Consider the following 23,927-nt stretch of genomic DNA (forward strand, 5'->3'; position numbering starts at 1 on the left):
TTTTTGACACAGGGTGACCACTATTTCAAGTGGCAGAAGCATTTTAATTACACCTCTACCTCGACAGAACGCCACCCGATATAACAAGAATTCAGATATAACACGGTAAAGCAGTGCTCCGGGGGGGGAGGCGGTTGCGCGCTCTGGCAGATCAAAGCAAGTTCGATATAACGCAGTTTCACCTATAACGTGGTAAGATTTTTTTAGCTCCCGAGGACAGCGTTATATCGAAGTAGAGGTGTAAAAGGGTTGAAATTGCACTTAATAGTTAGAGGACATGCCAGCGGCAGCTATGATCCCATCTGCACTAGGACTGCCCTGATGTTGTCACTGGCAGAGAGAACAGACATCCGCAACAGTGGAAAAATGTTGTCAAGTTTTCCTTGTGTAGACAGATCTCAAGAAAGTCTAGGTAGATGCCTTCTCTTCAGAACTATGCCAGAACTCAGGAAATGATATATATACATGGATGCTTTAGATACGTCAAGGTCAAACTACGTAAATGTCCAAGTGCCCAAGACACTAGAATATTGATGAAGGAAGAACAAGTTTGTATTTATAGTTTAATGCTGGAGTTTTCAAGAGGTGCTTAACTGCTATAGCCCAATTCCTACTGAAAGTCAGGGGGAGGTGGTCACTCATTCCTTCAGGCAGCTTTCAAAAAAATCACAGCCTAAATTCGCACAGATGCTCTGTTACTGACTTTGGATCTTACACCGTGCTTCAAGCACACCTATGTACATGCACATTTCTTTCATCTTTAGCAGGACTGTGCATTATTAGTTGCACAAAAATTAAGCACAACCAAGTAACAATTGAAGAAGCTGCTGTAACTTGGTGCCTTTGTCACTAGGCCATCTGCAGCCGTGGAACAAGCCAAATCGAGATGTTTTCTTGTTAATTATCTAGCATCCAAAGCCATGCTGAGCACCTAACAAACACAGTAAGAACTGCCCCATCTCAAACAGCATCGATTATGCACAAGCTCTCCCTCGTGAGAGGATGAGAGGCAAACCACACGAATGGATGTGTGATCACATTGCTTACTGCACTACTGGAGGTTCTCAGATACCATGGTGATGGGCACGGTATAAGAATCCATATAGAACAGAACAGAACACAGAAAGTGAACCAAACTAGAGCAGCAAACTCCATCTCACCCCCTCCCGCAACACGCTCCATATGATTCTTGAAGTCTCTGGCTCTGAGTTCATAACTCAGGAATCATCTTGAAGCAGTTCATCATCTGTGACCTATAACTCACACCTGGAGCAGACACTTCACGCTATCAGGCAACCCAGACAACAGTGTCATGCATCTCCATGAATCAGGACAAGTGCAAATCTGTGGATGAAAAATAACAGCCTGCTTCCAAAGGATAGTCGGAGCTACTATGGTGGAGTCTGAAGCTCCACCCTTATGTTTCCCTGTTTTTTAACCAGCCAGAATTCCACCAAATACCCAATGTAGAGGAGCAGACTCACCCCTGCGGTGCCTCCTGCAGGTGACTTCCGGGAATTAGCTCATTCCAGCTCCGGAGCGCCCTCTGCAGGCCGGTGATCCACCTGTCCTCTGGCCCCTGTGCCCCTCCCTGGACCCGGTGCCCTTTTACCTGGGGTGCTGCCCCCTGGCAGTAACCCCTCAGTCTTAGGGTCTCCCCTCTCCAGGGAACCCCCACCCACTACCCCCACCTCACCTCAGTATACAGCTACTGCCAGTCATGGTCTAGCCCCGCGCCCTGGGGCGGACTGCAGTGTCAGCCACTCATCACTGGCAAGGAGGGTTTGGATCTGCTGCCTCTGCCTACCCCTGGGCTGCCCTCTGCAACCCCCAGCACCTGTTGGCCTTGTGCTAGGCCGCAGCCCGGGGCTTTCCAGGCTGGAGCTCCCCAGCTCTGCAGCCTGTCCCCAGCCCTGCTCCACTCAGGTAGTCTATGTCCAGCTCCCTGTAGCCAGGCCCATTTCCCTCTACAAACAGAGAGAGAATTCTGAGCTCCTGGCTCCCAGCCTCTTTATACAGGCCAGCTGTGGCCTGATTGGGAAGTGGCTGCAGCTGGGCCACACCCCAATCAGCCCAGCTTAGCAGCTCCCAGCCACAACCTTCCCCCAGGGCTGTTTTAAGCCCTTCAGGGCAGGAGCGGGGTAACCACCCTGCTACACACAAGAATGCCAATGCCGAACTCAAAGAAACCGAACTGCAGAACGACTCCATTCAAAGGCTAAGTTCTCAGTTGTGTAGTTAGTTTACAGTCAGGGAAACAGCCTAATACGCCGTCCTTGTGTGGAGGTCTCTACGTACGAGTAACTGAGCACTGCACTGTACTGCTCCAGTCCTGTATTGTTTCAAAGTCATTAAATGCCAGTTCAAATCAACAGATGCCAGACTCCACCATAAAGACAGGAATGACTCTTCAAGAGTCAACCATACAAACAAATGATAAAGGGCCATCTCTACATCTCACAGAGGGGACGTTACGACAACGTGCCAGGGCGGGGGGTGGGGAAGAGGAGAAGAATACAGATGGGGCCTGTCGAATAGCTCCTACAGAATGGAGATGGTACCCTGGATGCTCAACAGCTGCATTGAAGCGGCGTGACAGCCAGAGGGCAGCAGATGAAACAGAAACAGAGCAGTTCCACAAGGAGTTGGGCTGGTGCAGGGGTAGGCAACCCACGGCACGCGTGCCGAAGGCTGATTTTCAGTGGCACTCACACTGCCCGGGTCCTGGCCACCGGTCCGCGGGGCTCTGCATTTAAATTTAATTTTAAATGAAGCTTCTTAAACGTTTTAAAAACCTTATTTACTTTACATACAACAGTTTAATTATAGACTTATAGAAAGAGACCTTCTAAAAATGTTAAAATGTATCACTGGCATGCGAAACCTTAAATCAAGAGTGAATAAATGAAGACTTGGCACACCACTTCCGAAAGGCTGCCGACCTCTGGGCTAGTGCTTGAAAAATTCACCCTCTCACCCTTCAAATTCCCCACTCCTCACACGCATGGAGGTAGGCAGAGTGAGAGGGAAGAGACAACTGGGGTCCTGATTACTGCGAAGGTTGCACTAGCAAAGCTCTGCCCTGCGTTGGAGGTTTCTTCACACTTTCCCTTCACTAAGGTCTATGAAGTTTGATGCCTGAAACATTAAAAACGTTTTTCTAGCAAGAGATTCGAGTGTGTAGGTTTCCGTGCTAGACGGAAGAGAAAATACTTCAGATTTTCCTGCAAACTGTGTGATTGGAGAAACAGGATTTTTAAAGAAAAGGCATTTTATGGCCCTGCAAAGACTCATCTACTAGATTTTCCCCACACACTGAGTTGCCCCATTGTAATTTAAGGTGTAATTTTTAACTGGTTTAATGAAACCAGTGCGAAAGGCTGTGTGGATGCTTAAATAAGCATGGTTTAAACTATCTTAAGTTGATCAGGAAGAAGTTTAACAAACTAGAATAACCACTCACACTGAAATTGGGAGTATCCACGCAGGGGTTTGCACTGGTTTAAATAAACCGGTTTAATTACACTGGGACAAGGGTGTATGTAGACAAGGCTGTAGGCACATATGTAAATGTCTGCCAGGTCAAAGGCTTTGGGTCCTTCTCTGCCCTTGTAACCATGTGCCGTTACCCACCTCCCACCCCCAGCCTGTACAATGGATGTCTTGGTCATGAGCAATTCTGGGGGGCAGAAAAACATGGTATTTGGTTTCTTTTGCCCTTGTCTTTTAAAACTTATTTCCTTTGGCTAGAGCTAGAGCAGCCTGAGGCCAGGCCCATAGCACAGCCCTGTATCTGTACAGCAGGGGTCGGCAACCTCTGGCACGCGGCTCTCAGGGTAAACACCCTGGCAGGTCAGGCCAGTTTGTTTACCTGCCGCGTAGGCAGGTTTGGCCGACCGCGGCTCCCACTGGCCGCAGTTCGCTGTCCCAGGCCAATAGGGGTGGCGGGAAGCCACAGCCAGCACATCCCTCACCTGGCACAGCTTCCGGTGCTCCAGCGGCTATTTTAAGGGCCGGGGTGGTAGCAGCGGCCGAGCCCCTGGCCCTTTAAATCACCGCCTGAGCCCCGCCACCGCTACCCCAGGGCTCCGGCAGGCTCCGGGGATGATTTAAAGGGCCCAGGGCGGTAGCGGCTACTGGAGCCCCGGACCCTTGAAAACATCCCTGGAGCCCTGCTGCTGGAGCCCTGGGGAGGCGGCGGCGGGGCTCCAGCAGCTATTTTAAGGACTGGGCCCCAGATCCTTTAAATTGCCACTGGATCCCCACCGCCACTGCTGGGAGCCCCTGGCTCTTTAAATTGCTGCCAGGGGAAGCCGATCCGCCTCAGTACGGCGCACCCGCTCTTGCCAGTACGCTGTACCGGGGCGTACCGGCTTACTTTCACCTCTGACACTGACCTAACCCCCTGCACAGACAACGGGCTTCTCCCATTGACACAGCTACTGCCTCTCGAGGAGGGGGATTAAATATGCCAACAGGAGCAATCCTGTCTGTAAAGATAAACCCTCAGACGCGATGGTCGGTAGCAAGAGCACATTTGTGTACGTGTAGTCTGGTTGCTCCGTGATTCTAGTCCACTGCTCTTGCAACGAGTACTTCACACCATTATGGCTTTCTCCAACTAGACAAAGATAGCACTAAAAACAGAACAACAAAAATACCACCAGGGAACTGCCAAGCAAGTTCTACCCAAGGCACGGTGGGCAGGAAGGTAGTAAAACACATTCTCTACCCACTATCAGAGGGGTAGCCGTGTTAGTCTGGTTCTGTAGAAGCAGCAAAGAATCCTGTGGCACCTTATAGACTAACAGACGTTTTGCAGCATGAGCTTTCGTGGGTGAATACCCACTTCTTTGGATGCAAGCAGTGGCTGCAAAACGTCTGTTAGTCTATAAGGTGCCACAGGATTCTTTGTTGTTTCTACAGAACCAGACTAACACGGCTACCCCTCTGATTCTCTACCCAAAGGAGCATGTTGTAAAATAGGTCGCTGAAGAACAAACTATGCTCTGCCCCCCAGAGCGACGGGGAGAAGAACAGAGTAAGGAGATGTTGCCTGGTCCATTGCCTCCTCCCTCCCCGTCCCTGCTCTCCCTCCCAGGTGGGACAGGTGGGTCAGAGTGAAAGAGAATATCACAAACCAACGCACACAGTGCAATGAGAATCCAGCTCCAACTAGTCAACAGGCAACCTGAGAAGTTCACCATCATTCCCCCTCCCTGTCAGTGAAACCAAAGCGCTCAGACCAATATCCTCTACCCCATGCAAAGAAACAGCAACACCTCACCAACAATCGCTCGCTCTGGAGGGAAGCCACACAGCAAAGCGTGGAGACAGAGGGTCCTTAAGGCTGGGCAAGCAGGCCCATGCATCAGTACAGCAGGGGTAGAAAATGAGGAGAGGAAGCCAAGTGTGAAAACGATGAAACTCCCACAATCTATGCAGGGCTGAAGGCATGAAACAAATACCTTCTCCTTCATAGGTTTCTAGGCAGCCAGCACAGAGCCAGACCATATAAGTCACCCTTCAACCTGCCCTTCAAATAACTTGAAATGAAATTTAATAAAATGCACTAAGGAAATCAAATTTGCTGATATGTTTATCCTGCATTATCCCACTTGCTTCAAATCCCTCCACTGGGCTCATAAGAGGGAAGCACAGTTTTGTTGCATTTAATACTTTTTTGGGAGAGAACTGCATGTCACCTTTTAATTCTGTATCCAGCCAGTGCCATCTGCTGTCAAGTCTCTTCTCCTAGCTTTGGTCAGGATTATAGCAAAATTCAATGCTCTTTTATACACATTAATTTTTTTAAATTTTGTTTTTAAGGTAAGCAGTGTTTTCTTCCCACAACAATTCCTTTACACTGGAATCAACTAGCCAATTTCATCCCACATATGAAATGAAATGAAATGAAATATTTCCAGAATCCTGGTCTAGCTTTCTCCAGTAACTCTGAATTCCAGACACACACCCCTCCGACCTGACTGGAATGCTGAATAGACTTCCAGCTGCTCTGCAGCCAGCGCTACCCAATAGAAATCAACTGCATCAGTCAAGTAACCAATCCCTCCAGAGACACGACACTGAAAATAACGTAGTACAAGTTACAGCCCCTGCACCAAACCTGCAGGATTCCGAACAGGAGAAAGTCAGGGAAATAACAGCAGCCCCCTGCAACACTGCACAGCCCACCCAAATTAACTGTTGCATAATAATAGCGGCGAGAGGGAGCTCACATCTCTTGACGGGGACTGGAGAGCTTGTGGAGTCTGGAGACTTTGGAGGGGGGAAGGGATGGGAAACGGAGGGGCTGTTTCTCTCTTAAGCACCCCATGTGGCAGCATTTGCACACAGTACCGGAGCAGATAGAACAAGGGCTGCAAACAGAGCTGCTCATAACTGGTGGGGCGCATGGAGGGTGCCAGGCGGATGTTAAAATGAAACATGGCCTAAGATGCATGGTTATGTGCATGGGGGACGGGAGAAGAACCCAGACTCCAAGATGTGACAGCAAATAATATCGGAAGTGGTCAGCATTATCCTAGTCAGACAATGAGAATCCTGATGGGCTAACTGGTTAACCCATTGTCTAAATTAGTGTTGTAAATTGTGTGTGTTTATTCTACATGTGTCTAGAGCTCATGGAGAGCTGCTGTCTAAAAATAGACTCACTTGGCTCATTAAAAAAAATAAATAAAGGAAGTGATTCAACCTCAATGCCCTCCTTCCGCCCTCCCTCCCTCCCCAGTCAACAGCCGATTTTGTATGAACCAATGTATGGCTCCACAAACATCCACATATGCTGCAGTTAAGAAAACCACGGCCACTGTATTTGCAGAAAGGCAAACAGGAGAGTATGAGCTACTGTTCGCTTCGTTAGGCCACTTCTCAGCAGCAATGTTCTTTGGTTACTATTAGGGAAGGGGTGAACCCTGTCAAGGCTGAAGCTTTGCAAATCTCAAACTCTGTTCTGCAAGTTTGCTAAAGCTCCTCTGAATTCACAGACCCTTCCCCCCGCCTGCAATGTAAACTAATCCACCCCAAGAAACCACATGCTTTTTTTCCTAGCTGAAAGGAACAGAAGAGCTCCTACATACAGTACCAGTGCTGCATTGACTTTCCACCAGAAAATCTGTCTCCCCCCACCTCACTCCTAAGCAAAATGGGAATCAAGTGAATTGTTTCTACAGGGTCCAAAAGTGTGTTCCACGTTTCACAAGTGAGGGGTCCAGTTTGGGAGGGTTTGAAGCAACCAGAACTGGGAATTTCAAAATAGCCAATGAGAGTTAGGCACCCAGTTGTCATTGAAATATCTATGGGAATTGGGTGCCTCATTTCCTCTGGCCATTATGAAACTTGCAGCCAGAGAGTTTGTCCATCGCTGGTTATTATAAAGCTACACTACAGCTTAATGAGAGGAAAATCCTCCTAACCTCATCTAAAGGCAAGCAGGCACGCAAGCATACACTCCTCTTAGAAGGAAAGTTAAAACGGCATATGTGAGGGTCTTCATCTTATCAAGATACTGTTTGGGGGGTGGAGGGAAAGACAGGGGAACGTTAGTCAGACACTGACACTGAACCACGAGAGGCACGAGCCCTGGAATCGTTGTGAGCAATGCACCAATAGCTCTATCCGCACCGTCCAAGAGGAGAAGAAGCTGGAAGGCCACACGCAAGCAATCTACTGAGAGTTTTGATATTTAGATGATCTAGCCTTCCTAGACTACTGCCCTGCACTACACGGAGCTGGGATTCACACTGCGCAGCCGGACACGGAGAGACGTCCCTCTCTCACAGCTAGGTCAGTCCCATCGGTCCTGAGCAATTTCACTTACTCTTTGATAAAAGAAAACCAGTTACATAAAGCAGCTTGCACCCTGCAAAAAGGCAACGGCAGTTTCTTTCTTCCGTTCCAGAGTGCATGATTTCACAACTGCAACCTCAAACATCCTTTGTGCTGCAGGCGCACAGCAACCAAACCAATTCCTCCTTCCTTCAGTATCAACAGCATACAGTCAATCACTATCCTCTCTCTTGGCCACTCCAGAAGTCCCTTAATTTTATAATTATAACATTTAAAAAGCCCATGTCCAAACCCATCAGCTGTTTCTGACCCAGTGGTGTGTTTGGTCCCCTACACCGTTAAGTGTCTGGTGTTCCGAGGGTGAAATGAACTTTCCAAATGAGCTGTTTCTCAGCCAGACCTGGGGGAGCCACAGCCTCTAAAAACAAGACACAGGAAGCTGACAAAAGAAAATAGAAATGGAAGAACAACGCTCAGTGGCAACCTGAGACACTCTCTGGTCATGCTGAGTGATCATGCCAAAACCAAACTGATAACCTCAAGGTGACATCCATGCTGAGTGGCTCACCCCTTTCATAACATTCTTCTTTTCCCAAACCCACAGAAACGTGTTAGGGACTCAGGCTTTTCAGCTTAACAGTCACAACCACAAAGCTAACAATTGACACAAGCTCTGGATGCTACAAGAGGGCAGGATGTCGCAGGAGTTTGGAGGAATAAATGACAAATGGGAAAACTTCATGCACATTTTGTTTTCAGAGACGAAGGCATCCTCCTGCAACTTGGGAGACCAGGATTCAAGTCCCTGCTCTGCCACAGACTTCCTGTCTGACCTTGGGCAAGTCACTTCATCTTTCTGTGCCTGAGTTCCTAATTGATAGAGTGGGGATAATGGCATTTCCCTGCCTCCAGGGGATGTTGTGAAGATAAATGCATTACAGACTGCGAGGTGTTCAAATACTGTGGTGATGGGAGCTGGATAGATACCTCAGACAGCAAGAATTCCCAGCACTGCCATTGGGGAGAGACAGCAAAGAATGCTTAACTCAGGCTCTGCCTGGAGAACCAAGTACATGTACCAAGCCACATAAACCAAGCCATACGGTAACTGTGAGTGTTAGAAAGTCACACACTTACCACCCACGACTGACCTCTCCGGGATGGTGAAATGGGTAGGGTGGCCGCTGCTGAGTGCTCCTGACAGACATGCCAGGACTTTTCCCTAGGGATAAGGACCAAGAAGTGCCGCATACAGGAGAGCAGGAACGCCTTTCAGGCCGAGTCCTGTACACCACTGTGATTCCCTGCAATTTCTGAAGAGGTCAGTAATCTGGTGCAGGCTGATCTGCAGCAGGCTGTGGGTCTCCCTGTGTCTTAAGGCAAGGCACTGACGTGACTGTTCCTAGCGAGCTGGCACAGACTGCTGACTGCAGTGAGAGATGCATGAGGAGTTTAACTCTACTGGGAACACAAGGTGCCACTGGACAATGTAGTGACAGAAGGGAACCATTTCACAGGAGAGCGTCCTGAAGGGAATGCTGCTCATTTGTCCCCGACCCAAACAGCTGTTGTTCATCCCACTTTCCCATTCCCGAAAGAGAAAGGCAGAGCTGTGCTGGCTCCAACCACTAAGGCAGCTATGGGAGAAATACCAGATGGACCCAACGGGGAGAGGTTTCGACCCAGCAGGCCAAGCCTACACAAACCTTGGGTAGCGGGGGCAAGACTATCAATGGCCTCTTGGCTATGAAGTTCTGGAGGAAGGTGAAATCCTGCCTGGAACTTCTGGGCTTAGTACTCTGCTCTTCCATTTGAGGACAGTAGAATGACTGTTTTTTGTCCATCATGCAAAAATCCCAGTTAACCTCCCCCATGCACAAAGGGTATAAACAACATAGGACTAAGCTGCTGAGATGGGGTGGTATCAGATTGGTGCTGGCCCTTCTGCCGGATAACTTCAACAAACCAGGCAGTCTCGGTCAAGGAGACTTAGACAAACATAGAAGAAGGGACTGCAATGCTGGAATGACCGGCAAGGAATGTCTGGGGACCCTTCAGGAAGAGGTCTTCCATTTCTTTGAGTTTTAGTTGAGGCAGCAATGTTACTTTGATTTGCACATCAGCAAACGAGAGGGTTACAATTATTATATAGTTTGTGGCTGGTTCTTTTCAGCTATGCTCTAGCTACTGTGTAATTTAACAGGTGATGCAGTCTTTGGTTTTCAATGTGATTTTAGTTTCATTGGGATCACCTTTGTTTTTATGGCAACCCATTCCCAAACGACTAGTGAATTACAATTCTTCAATTAGGCTAGCCAAGAGAGCCCTACTGAATTATACAGCTGCCATAACCAAGACAGAAAGCTAGCAAAACAACAGGATGCGCCCTTCTTTAAAATTTTCCATGAACATCAGCCTTAATATTAAAAAAGGAACTAGCAATTCACTGAAACATCTCTTTGGTTTGACTTAGTATTACTAGAAGTCAGGAAATGCACCATCATGTCACTACCAAGCAACCCACAGCCAAGTAACACTGCACAGAAATGCCTCTAATTCTCAACACAGCACTTCAAAAGAAGCTGACTAGCTGCTATTTTGTTGCTATGCTGGGGGTAGGAATAGGTGAAAGATTCGGCTCTTCCCATTTAATAGAAACCACTTGGGTTTAAAAGCTTGCCTGACATGATGCAAGCCAAGGCAATTTGTTTCTATCCCATCCAGATTAAACAAAGTTATTTGCTGCACAAAAAGATTAACAAAGGCTCAGCCAAGGTGCAATTTCAAGGAGATTTCTGGGGAGAGCTACAGTGATGTAAAACGTAAAGCAAACCCACTGGCAGTGCCTCAGCGAGAGACACTGCTTATAATTAAAAGATGAGAGAGATGGACGGCCTACTTCCTGTTCCAATTTTTAGCACAAAACCTTGACAACGCTCTCAATGTCACTTAGAGACTCTCAGGCTGGGGAAGAGGGAAACCGCCAGTTTAATCAGGCCTCAACACAATCCTGATTATCCTTGGACTTCTCTTGTTCCCCATTGCTTTTATGCCACACAGATTAAAATATCAGGATATTTTAAATGAGGTCTCTCACAGAACGCTGACTCGTATGGCAGAAAGAGCATTGCCACCAGAAGAGAACACAGACTTCCTCAGAGGGTGATGGCTCAGACCAAACATCTGATCCAGCAGAGCGAAAGGGGAGGGGGCGAAGGAGAGCAGGGAGAGAAATAATTGCTGCAGAAACTGTATAGTTTGCTCCAGTGCAACACTCCCTCCAATTAAACACTGTTGTGAGTGCAACTGAACACACCAGCTCTCCTCGACCTCCGCTAGTTACAGAAGTGATTAAAATTCAGAGTGAGTTTTGTTATTTTCACAACGAATGCAGTGTGCAACAAGGTGTCTGTAAAGTGCCTTGCTGGGATCAGGCTGGCAAAAGAAAAAGGAACAATGTCAACAGCTGAGTTCAAAGTAGTTCCCGATGCTGCCCGCATCTTTCAGCGCCCTGCCAAGCGTTGTGGTTTTATGGCACAGTCCTATCTTTAAATGTTTTCTTCTCCCCTGTTTTGCTGAATGAAAGACCCACATAATGGGCCCAATTCTCCCGCAGAAACACTCACGTAAATCCAGAGTCATCCCAATGAGGCCAGTGAAGTAATAGGAGACTCACACTTGTATAAACGAGAGAAGAATTTGGCCCACATGACAGGAAATACTGCATGATAATGGGGAAATGGGGAAACTGACTATACAAAGTGCTGTCAAATGCACAAAGCAAGCAGACTGAAGAAAAAGAATTTTTCTCTCTGGTCTCTTGCAGTTACTGGAATCTTAGTGTTCACAAGAACATCTGAAATAGCACATGAACTACTGGTCACCCCATCTTAAAATGGACATGGGGGGGTGGTGGCTCAGAGAAGGGCAATGATGATGATGAGGACCATGAAAAAACCTTACATAATGAAGCTAAATGGAAAAGATTGGGACTGTTTAACTGGGAAAGGAAATGAATAAGAGGGGCCATTATAAAAATACACAAATAATGAAAGTTATAGAGGAAGTAGATCAGAAGCTTCAGTTCTTCCTGTCTCATAGCACAGGATCACGGGGATACTCCAGGAAATTAAAACATGGCAAATTTGAAACTGATAAAAGAAAATAGTTTTTCACACAATGCAAAAATTAGCCCGCGGAACTCACCAACACAGATGTCACTGAAGCCAAAAACTCTGGGAGATTCAAGGGGCCCTTATAGGATAACAAGAATACCCAGAGCATCAATAGTTACTTGTTAACAAAAATTTCAGAAGGGACATTAAACCTCATGCTTCAGGGCCATTTTTAACTATCAGAGACTTGGGTGAGACAACATGGGGGGCACAGATTATCCCATATATGCCGAGTGTGGGGAGGCTCTTATACTTTCCTCTGGAACATCTGGTACTGGACACTGTCAAGAGTCAGGATACTGAGCTAGATGGACCCTGCGTCTGATCTCATCCAGCAATTCCTATGTTCCTAACAGTAACTTGGGAAAGAGTTTACAGGCAGAAGTGCAGTTTGCAAGCTGATGGTGTTCTTTTATGCATTCAAGAGTCAGCATGGTTGGTTACCTTGCAATCTCCATTCGCTGCCTGCTGCTTTAAAGGAGATAAGAGTCAATAGGTCTGTTATGCACCTATTTTATATTCCTTTTAACCTCTACATTTACTGACAGTGAGTGCCGATTGGTTTCCATTGCTTAACTGTAATTATTTCCACTTCTTTGATATAGGAACTGCAGCACTATGATAAACAGACTGTACAGATGTCTAGCTTCACAGTAACTAACTTCTAACTACCTTGCTGCTCAACGAGTCTCCAGACAGGTCCCTATCTATCCCTCATACCGCAGGCACACGATGGGCAATTTCCCTCCCTCTGCTCCTCCACCCCCAATCCACCAGTAGTGGAAGGAAAACTGCAACTTTCAGAACATCTTTTTTAAATTGTAGCCCTTTGTCCTTGGTCTTGAACTTGGGGCCTGATGCAAAGCCCAGATGGAGTCAACGAAAAGACTCCCCCGACATCAGAGGATGAGCAGACACAACATGTAACATTTCTGCCTTCGGGGAACTCGTTTTTCTAGCCAGGGTTCGGAGCTGTGCCCTTGTACCTTGCCTTTCAGACCCCTCCATCCACCAGTCAGTCTCGAAAACCTCAAAGGAGGGTTAGCCGCAATTTAAATCATCATCACTGCACACGTGCGGCAGCAGACAGTGTATATGTTCAGTCCTCACACACACACACACACACACACACACACAGCATTCCATCCAAAAATAACAGTGTGCGTTATTTCAATTATCTTCCCTAAAAGGTATTTTCTGTGAATAATGCTCCCACCTGCTCCCATCAGTCTGGCATGCTGGGGTCTCCGCTCTCTTAAAGACAAATTGTATTCTTCCTTTATTTTTACATGTGACTCAAGGTTCTCTGCAGATCAAAATGACTGCCAAAAATCACTTGTCTCTTCTGACCCAGTCATTTTATATTTCTCTTCAGCCTGCTTAAAACCATTATAACTAGTTTCAGTTTCATCAGTCTTAAAGGCTTAGCTGAAAATCCATTAGAGTTAGAGTTATTGTATTAACTGCTCTGGGCTAATGCATGGAAATACAGGGAAAGCTGTTTATATGCAGAGTGATGTATCTAAAAGCCCTTGTGAAAATGAGGTGAGGGAATCTTTCACACACCTTGGCTTTACAAAAAGCTAACAGGTCTGTCAAATTTTTCTGGAGACAAAAATACAGTAGAACCTCGGAGTTACAAACACCAGAGTTACAAACTGACCAGTCAACCACACACACCTCATTAGGAACTGGAAGTAGGCAATCAGGCAGCAGCAGAGACAATCAATCAATCAATAAAAGGCAAATACAGTACAGTGCGGTGTTAAACTACTAAAAATAAATGGAAAGCCACATTTTTCTTCTTCATAGTAAAGTTTCAAAGCTGTATTAAGTTAATGTTCAGTTGCGAACTTTTGAAAGAACCACCATAACGTTTTGTTCCAAGTTACGAACAACTTCCATTCCCGAGATGTTCATAACTCTGAGGTTCTACTGTACCAGGACAGGTGGAGCCTCTCTCCCATTCGGATACAAGGCACATTTCGGCCTCTAACCTTAAAAGAAGCACTGAAATTCCAAAGAAGTGGGGACAGGATTCCACTGAGGAAAGGATGGTCTTGTGGGTAAGGTGCTGGACTGGGACTTGGGAGATCCTAATTCCTGGTTCTTTAATAGACCCCCTGCGAGTCCTTGGAAAAATAATTCTGTTCAGATTTTCAAGCGACCTCAGCTCCTATTTCAGCCTTGTTTCGACTAGGACAAAGGAGTAATAGAATGTGGTAGTGAAGACATGTGGAAAGTCTATTTTAGACAAGGCACTGGGGAGCCAAACTCTAACAGGAGCAGCTTAGCAGGAGTTCCAGTACACACGGCCTTGTAGGCTTTTCAAATGCATTAGGTTGAGAACACGTTAGCTAACACCACATCGTTTATCCTAGTCTAGGACGAGGCATCAATGAGAGCTACTGGGCACTAAGCCTTTCTGAAAACCTGGCTACTGGTCTCTCTCTGCCTGAGCTGCAGAGTCCGCTCTACCTATAGACAAACTAGGCAGATTTCTGGGAACAGCCAGGCCAGATTCGAGTGGGTGGCACTACGATCTGGCGCACCCAAGGGAGGGGTGGTTTCAGTAGTGGGGGAGGAGGGGGTGGCACACAGAAGTTTTGCATAGGGTGCCAGACTGCCTTGAGCAGCCTCTGCTGAGCTAGCTTCTCCATCTGTGGCAGTGGTGAATTCATTAAAGAGGCGCTCAGCGGCATGGAGGGTCACCCGGAAGCCTATACATTAAAATTCAGCCTCCTGAGCAGGCTATGATATTATAATATCAAACCAGGAGTCCAAGTCCGTGACTCTTTAAATGGTGTTTCAGAAATCAACCCTTTCTAGTTAGAGAAACGATGCCTTTTGTAGTGGTTTACGTCAATTAAAAGAATCTGAACTTGGGGGCAGAGGGGAGCAGTGCAGGTTGAATAGTGATTTAAAATAACTGACACAGGGAAGATCTGCAGCCGTTGGAGGCTTTAAGTCTAATCCCTTCATACCACCTTCTCGCAAACAGACACCACAAAGTAGTCTGGGAGTTTCCTGGTAACTGAGATTTATAGCCATGCCTCACTCTAAGCGTAGCAGCATCAGCACGTGACTTAGTGACAAATCCATAATCCCTCTCTTTCCCCCACATTTAACTCCATTTATTTAAAACTATATTAAAAGCTCATTATGCTTACTGGGTAGTTTATGCTTTGTTTTTATTTTTTATACTGGACACATTTTTGCATGTTTAAATGATGCGACCACTGCTATTTATGCATTGCTAGCTAACAACCATTTTTCTATATCTCTGGCTAACCATATAAGCTAAGTGTCACTAACCAGAAATTTGTCTGAGTCCACAGATCTTTGTGGTTACACAATTTATGCAGACTGACAAATGGTGGGATGTCAAGAAATCCAAAAATGTTTTGCAGCATCTGGGTGGGATTTACAGAAGCATGACTTAACAGGTGGGAAGAAACCTGCCCTGCCTCTCCTTTTGAGCAGCTCAGAGAAGCACCCCAGTCCTAAAGGTACACGGACAGCAGGGGCTGTGCGTGCAGATTAAAAGGTTAGAGAATAGTAACAGGACGGTTTCACAGCACAGCAGGGCAGAGCGGCTTCGTTCATGTACTCTACCATGCAGGTGTCTGAGCATCTCTAGATAACTGAGGAAAAGATACAGACACATCCTAGATCTTCACACAAAATTCAACGTTTTCAAAGTTCAATGCCCTAAAGATAGAATTCAAGATGTGGAGGCAGCTACACAGGAGAAGTGAGCAAACTGGTTGGCTGAGGTAGGCAAGTGTCTCTGGGTCTCCTGATAGGGGGAACGTCTCCAGCTCAGTTCACCCTGCTTCTGCACGTCCCATCAGAACCGCACGAAAAGGCAGGAAGAATACTAAGGAGGAAAAAGCCCAAACACCTGACATTTAAAATAATTTAATCTTTTACCCAATGTGGTCAAAAACTGAGACATTAGGAAGCTCCCAGCTGTGAAGCCTGCAGCTGACCTCTGAATCGCAGTAGCTGTGCCCGTGACAACAGTGTGCACTGAAAGTGATACTACAGCTCAGCAGGGGCAGCTCTGGGGCTTAAGGACGGACTGAGGAGGGAGCTATGGGAGAACAGAGAAAGTTGCTCTCATATAAAAGACTAACTTGAGAGAAGTTTTAAAACTCAGTTCCAGTGTCAAAACTTGACAAAACAGGGTCCTACAGCAGACCCTTACAACACACGAATTTGAAACTACACACAGAATTGTCAGTCCTTCTCGCAGGTCACACTCTCCCAGGAGTTAATCACGCCCTGAAACCATCCCTTTCTGAGCCTTCAGCACGCCTGGTCCTCATTATCCCCCCTTTGTTTTACTGCTCCCCAGTCACTTACTGCAAGCAGCGCCATTCACGGGGTGCAGCACATCCCACCGCTACCACCAGTTGTCACGGAGTTCCCAGGCGATGCTCTGGAACTGTTCCCCACAAAGCCAGTCAGGACTTTGGGGAGCCTCCTCTCCCTTGGAGCAGACTGTCTTCAGGGCAACAAGCTCACACGGCTTCACCTTCCTGGGTCTGACCTTGGAGCATTCAGCATATGCCCCTCCGTGCGCGTCCCACAGCGAGTCCGCCCAGGTGGGGTCCTGGGGAAGCCAGAGGGTCCTGCACCCCCACTTCGCAGTCAGACGTGACTCTCAGCCAGCCAGTAACACAGAGGTTTATTAGATGACAGGAACACGAGCTTGTAGGTAAAACAGAGCTTGTAGGTACAGAGAACAGGACCCCTCAGCCGGGTCCATTCAGGGGCCCAGCGAGCCAGACAACCCCATCTGCCCTCACTTCCCGTCCCCAGACAGCTCCAAACTGAAACCGCCTCCAGCCCCTCCTCCTCTGCTGAGTTCCTTTCCCGGGCCAGGAGGTCACCTGACCTCTTTGTTCTCCCACACCTTTAGCATCCCCTTGCAGTGGGGAAGGGCCTGGCCATTAGTTGCCAAGAGACAGAGTGTCGGCCAGAAACAGAGGCACCCACACGGTATTCAGAGGAAACATTAAGAACAGTCCCACTTCGTCACACACCTCACGACTGCAACACGTTCTACATGGAGTGCCACCTGAAATCTATTCTGAAATGGACGCTGGTGCAGCATCCAGTGCCCTGCTTGTTACACAGGGACTCTCTGGGTGAGCGTGCAACACCAGTGCTCTGGGCGAGCTTAAAAGGCTGATCTACGAAACTCTAAATGGCCTGGGAGCTGGATCATCTCACTGGCTGAGCCATCATGAGAGGCACTCACACCACAGCCAGAGGGAGCTGCCAACAGGGTGTCGTCCATCAAGACCCCCTGCCTTTGGAATTCGCTCAGACTTGGGCTTGCTCCAAATGCCGGCACTGCAGTGCAGTACCAGGAGGTGCGGCACTCAGCGGGCCCATCTCTGGAGCCTGCCTCACTTCAGGCGGAGTTAACGGCCTCGCCACGCTTTCCAGGAGCGCAGGGTAACCTCAGGATCCCAGCCAACGCGCCTCCTACTGACAGAAGCCATTCAACCGCCCAGGGCTGCAGGTGACCTATTGCTAAAGGCATTACTGCTGCAAGTCGCCATATTCCCATTCCGTAAAACCTTGAGAGGCTTCCAATATTCCCCGATGCCAAAAACAAATGCAGTGTGCTTAGAGCCCCCACATTTCTCCTCCCCCTTCTAGGGGGAGCAAGGTGGGCAGAGCGAGGAAGGAAGAGGAGGAAAGGCTCAACACCGAGGGCAGATCTTCTGCTCTTCGACAGTACCGGCAAACATGGGAAATTTGTCCTAGTTCTAACTACTAAATTTGGTACCTGGAGCCAGAACAGGACCATGGGGAACACCTTGCAGTGGCATCCCTTCTGTAGGGTCACTTTGTCCTTTGGTTTGCTGCCCTTCTGGGGGCAGCCAGCTCCTTAAATTTCTACTCTTGGACAGATATCAAAGATGACACACACCTGGGGAAGGTGGAGGAAAGACAGCACAAGGAAGCTCCTGCATTAATACGATCTGGCCTCTGAAAAAGCCACACGTTCACACTACACTACACAACACCAAAAGAGCAGGACAGCAAGCCCCTGCTCCAAAAGGCAGATTCACAAGCAGTCAGGTTAAAGTGACTGCACCAGGGAGAAAAGCTGAAGCTGCTATAGTGGACTTCGATATTGAGAATGTCTCAAGTTCTTGCTTCTGGAATCCCACAACTTACAAGTCACTTATCAGATAGCTACATACAACTTCATATGGATAAAGAGTGAGAACCAGAGCCCAGAAACCCTTTTAAAAGCTCCGGGATGTCGTGTGTGGGGAGATGGTGGTGGGAAATAAACCTATCCACTCCCTGTCTAAAGCAGGCAATCCGAGTGCTGCACGGCACAATGCCCTGCCAGCTTCTACCACGATGATCTGGAGTTCGTAGGCTGCCACCATGGGCAAGGTGCAGCAACCAAGCTGATGCCTCCATGAACACAGTCCCTGCTGCCCACTAGCCACAAACATGGAGAGACTGAACCAAACAGCCAACCCGTGCTGGCTTAGCAGTGAACACCCCCCCCCCCCCCAGAACATGCACCCACGACACGAGTATGCCCCCCCCCACAGCCATACCATGGGCTGGTCCGAGAACGGCAGGATGAGGTACCACTGATGCTGCAGTGGTGACTGCCAGAGAAAGTGGAGAGATTTGGGGAAAGAAGAGGTAGGAAGATAAACCAAGAGCAAAACGCAGAGGCTTCACTGCAGCAAGAGAAGAGCCTGTCCAGTGTGTCGTGTCAGGAGGACCCCTCCGCACACAGGACATACATGATTACAGCCCATGGTGGGGGGGAGGGGATGAGAGGACAAGGGAAAGCTCCCCCTTGCCTGGGAAGCTCCCTCCCCACCCACAACCCCTGCTGTGTGTCAGTACATCCAGGAGCAGATTTTCATCCGCTTGCCCGTGAACGCAGTGTGTAAAGTCCAGTTGGAGCGTGACCCTTTCTTGCTCCAAGTTTCAGCACGGAACTTCGGTTCTTTTTAATAAACCCTCTTTCGAAGCCAGAAGCCAAAACGAAGGCATGTCACTGAAGTGCAAAGCCCTCTGTGGCAGAGCCGTGCTGTGCTGCGTGGGGTTAACTCCCAGACGTGGGCTCCAGGAGTCCTACCGTGGAAACACTGCAACTCCCCTTTGAACACCACCATGCCCGTGCCAGCCACGTTATCCTCCAGGCCCCACAGTGCCAAGAACCAGCCCCATTTGCAATGGGTCACTCAAACGGTGCTTCACAAGGCATTCAACAATACAGCTCCCATAGTCAGTACAATGCATCCCGTGTTCACATGCTCTGCGGAATCTAACAACAAACAGCTCTAGTTATAGCCAAAATGAAGAGGAACACCACCACAAATGCGACTTAAGACAATTAAAGATACTGGCCAATACTTGCACCTGATATTGTGATGTTAGCCATAACAGCCAGTGTTACTATACCTTCCCTCCTCATGCAATGCAGGTTAGCTACAGAGAGCTTAATTCTACACACTCCTCCACATGAGCAACCTCCCAACCTCGGCCATTCCAAGCCCTCTCACCTTCTATCAGACCCCTCAAACCCAGGTCGTGATTTGTTTACCATGCTCCCTCTCTATACCTGAGCCGTTCTTTGTTACGGGACTAGGTTAAATGTCTTGCCATGCATTAGCCAGCTTAAAATCTTCTATTACACTGGACTCTTGGTTTCGATGAATTCATGAGGTGCTGTGGAAACGTCTACGCTCATGATCCATTCCAAAAAATAAACTAGTGCAGAACTGCACCTTCTTTATTTAGGTATTTCATTTACAACACAACTGTGGCAACTTACCACTTTATTTTTTTGTGCGTTCTAAAGCTTAGGCAACCTTCATTGCTAACCTCCACGAATCATTACCAAATCCCACGCTCAGATATGACATTTCAAAGAAGGGTTTTTTATAGTAACATTTAAAAGTGACAAGTATTTGAGCACAAAAGCAATACTGCCCATTATGCAACAGAGCACAGACAATTCCTTGATGTGCAGCTGTGGAAATACATGTCACTTTTTTATTTTTTTAATCTCTCAGTTAGGCTCCCTGCTGGAATGCATCTGCTAGAGAAGTACAAATGAAAATGCACAATGATGCTGTCTAAAAGGCTTTTGTATACCTTTCAAAGCGTGGATCACCTCAAAGCAATGCACCTACCTTGCCTTACGATCAGAGGACACAAAAATTCAACTCAAATTTTGAATGGATTTTTTTCCAGGAATGAAGATGTGCAATTGAAAAAAAAAATCAACTAAAAAACAAACTGGCAGAGAAGGAGGTTCTAAAGAACCTAGAAGACAGACAGTGTGAAGTACCAATCCACTGGGACCATGAGCAACCAAGACAGCTGGATACAAATACAGGAGGTATTTTATTTCGTTATTTTTACCCCATTCCCTTTCACTCTCTGAAAAAAGCCAATTAGTCTAGTCTCATGGCCAGGCTGAAATCCATTCAACGGAGTGCAGGCAGAAGTAAATAAAACCCTTTGCTATTACTGCAGCAAAAATATCTTATGCTGGTCTCAAATCCTGACTCAGCAAGTTTCACTCTGCCAGCCAATATACACTAACTGTACTGACAAGTGCTTCAGACTATGGATCAGAACACAACACTGCTTCATTTGTCCACTGTTAATGCACCAAGGCTGGGCTGTTTGGCACGAGAAGGAATTGTTTTTAACTGTGGAAGTGCTGCAGCAGAGCAACGCCAATGATTCACAAGAATACTGTTCCGTTTCTAGATGTCACACAGGCTGATTTTATATACTGTCTACACTGCGTTGTTATGCACAGTACAATGCAGTTCTAACATTGGGATCTGCAGAGCTGACAAAGCGGGTGATATGCACAGTAAATTTATGATTACCTAATTTAATGCTAAATCACAGCAAGTCCAGCAGCCAGGCTAGGACAGTGCCTTGAGAAGGTTTCTCAGCAAACTGGACCTATTGACAAGTGCACAGCACCAGAGGAAGAGAAAGAAAAACACAGACACAATTTACTCCCCAATTCAAAAGCAATTTAGGCGTTTCAGTGCTACACTCCAGGGGTGAAATTATGTTATTTGTGGAAATGTTAATGAAGGATAGAACAATTACAGACGCTGCCCTTTTGCAGAGCCTTTCAGCCCAGCATCTCAAAGCCATTCACAACTATTAATTAAGCCTCTCATCCTGTACTGGGAGGTTCTAACCCCAACTTTCAGGTGGAGACACAGAGAAGACGCACAACTTGCCCAAGGCAATCCCTACACTAGCAGGGTCAGGAATAACCCAGGAGTCCCAGCTTCCTGTGCCTTGCTTTACCCACTAGACCGCGCTGCATGTATTATAGGGTTCATCCTGGGGCTATCCCAAACAAACAAAACCTTGGTTAAGATCACTACCGTTAGTATGCCCACTAAAGGAAAAGAAACCAGGATACCTGGGCCACCACAGTTAACAAAAGCTGAGTATAGGAAGGATCAGATAAGGTCACATGGATAAAGAATCTAATACAACTTTATAACAGTGCAAGAACCAAAAAGGTATCTGTATGAAAAGATCTGCCGTTATCCCTCTGGCCAGTTCAGCAAGGAGAGCGACAAGAGTCCCAGGCAATCTCAGCTGAAAAGGAAGGTTGTGAGCCAGAGTCTGCAGGCTGACAGGTGGGAAGGAAATCCTCCTGGTAAGACTCTCCTGGTCCCACCCAAAAAACAAAGAAAGTTTCCATTCTGTGGAATTGCTCCTGACTTATCCTGTGTAAGAAAGAAAAGTACCAGGCTCAAAAGGTTGAGAGATTATACCACAGCCCCCAAACCTACCTAAACCTTCCAAAGCACCTGATGAACTGATCATATTCACCCAAAACCTGAACGTAGGTGTGCATAACGAACGCACGACACGGCATCAGACCGCGTTGTTCTTCATCACTGGATCTAGCTCACACTCAAGTGCGGTAAGAATGCAAGAAAGCTGTAGGTTGTGTGGAGTGCAGTGCTATGGAACGACGGGGATTCTCCATCACTGGAAGTCTTTCTAAAATATCTGCTCTAGCACAAAACAGAAGTTATGGGATTGATGCAGGAGCTGCGGGGTGGAGCTCTCTGGCCTGTGTGATGCAGGAGGCTAGACTAGATGATCATAGCAGTCCTTTCTGGCCTGAAAAATCTATGACTCTATGAATATTGTCACAGAGCTCTCTGCATAAGCCAGCAAGCAAAACTTGATCCAAATCAGAAATGTCCACTTTGTTCTGGTCTGGGCTATCTTTTCAGATGTTAACGGAAGAACAACCCCCATCTCCCCACCCAAAAAATCAGCTCCTTGTGGTCCGAAGAAAAGTGAAAACAGGGCAACGTACACATTGTCCTCAGACTGACTTGCTTCGGTCCAATGAGAATAATGCTGTTGCTGACATTCTGAAGCCACCCCCCCCAGGTCTGTATCTCAGTGAGCAAACTTGTCCACTCGGTAAGTGCTAAGGGCCAGACTTTTAGAAGTATCCTGCAGAGAAATCCCACTAGCACCTGTCTACACCTTGAGGTGCCTACACACCAGTAGGAAACCAGCCCCCAAACTGCCCAATACTGCAGCTGCTTTCTCAAGTACTCTAAGAAAAGCACCTCCTATCCTAGCTAAGGCAGCTGTAGATACTGCACAGTGAGGCTTAGGCAACCCTTGGTTTTGCCTTGGCCCCATGCTTCCAAACTACACGTTTGCTGATCCCTCCAGGAACTCCCCACTGCAGAAGACACCCCTCCAGCTGTGAGGGGCTGGATTTGTCTTGGGAGTGATTGCATGTGCAGGCTGCAACACTCCCAGCACTGCAGGGAGAACAAGGGAAAAGATGCCCATGCCCTGTGTTTTAAAGAACTGAGATCACCTCTATAATTAAAGGTGCAAACACAGTGAGTCCTTCTGATGGTGTATCGCTGGGGAGGTGGAGGGTCATTGGCTAACCCAGTAGGGTGGTTAGGGCACTGCACTGGGACTCAGGGCATCTGGATTCAATTTCTGACTCTGCCATCTGTAAAATGGGGATAATATTCCCTTTCCGCCCACGGTTTGTCTGTCTTGCCTATTCGGATTGCAGGCTCTCGAGGGCAGAGCCAGTCTCTTGCTATGTGTCTGTACAGCATGTAGAACAATGGGGCCCTGATCTCAGCTGGATTCTCTACACACTACCATATTGCAGATAATAAATGGGTTAATTTCTCCATTTCGTCAGAAGTCAGACGGTAGCATTGCACTGGGTAGGAACCACCCTTTTCTTGTAAGAATAGATTCCCTCTGTGTTGTTCGGCTCTCCAAGCAGGTGACGAGATTGTCTCGTGGGCATTTCTCTTTAGAGGGAGACATTTAATAAAGATCCTGGCTCTCGGCGCATGCTAACTGTTAATTGGCTTTTGCTTCCTTGCCATCTTGGAACGCTCTTCTCTGAGACATGTGGTTTGGAAGAGAATGGAAAGACGTCCCTATAATTAAACCACACTTGCCCTCAGACAGAGAGTTGTGCTGTATTATTGTAACAGTATAGCGATAATAAAACTGATACGGCTGGAAATCTGATTTAACATTAAAACCAGTGGCCGGCACGAACACAAAAGGCTAGAACATCTGACGTGCTCAAACTCAAGGGAGTTCTGGGCACTTCTCAAAATCTGGCTGCAGGGGCTGAATAAAACTTCTTAATGTATGCAGTACTGCAGAGAGGTGGTGGGATCTGGCAGACGGGGCAGTCAGGAGACCTGGCTCTGTTCTCAGCCCTGCCACAGACCTACTCAGTGACCTTGGGCAAGTCACTTCCCGTCTGTGTGCCTTTGTTTCCCCTCCCATCCGTTGTCTTGTTTGTGTCAATCTCTAGGGAAGGAACTCTTGCTCACTATGTGTTTGTACTGCACAGTAAGGTCTGCGGACACTACA

At 47.4% G+C, this 23,927-nt stretch overlaps 1 protein-coding gene across 2 annotated transcripts in view; it reads right to left on the minus strand.

Moving 5' to 3' along the window:
• Window positions 1–23,927, minus strand: part of KCNAB2 (potassium voltage-gated channel subfamily A regulatory beta subunit 2) — a 102,563-nt gene that overhangs the window by 62,009 nt on the left and 16,627 nt on the right. The window lies entirely within an intron of this gene.

Source organism: Mauremys mutica, chromosome 21 (genome assembly GCF_020497125.1).
Source record: "Mauremys mutica isolate MM-2020 ecotype Southern chromosome 21, ASM2049712v1, whole genome shotgun sequence".
In the NCBI taxonomy this organism is placed as follows: Eukaryota; Metazoa; Chordata; order Testudines; family Geoemydidae; genus Mauremys; species Mauremys mutica.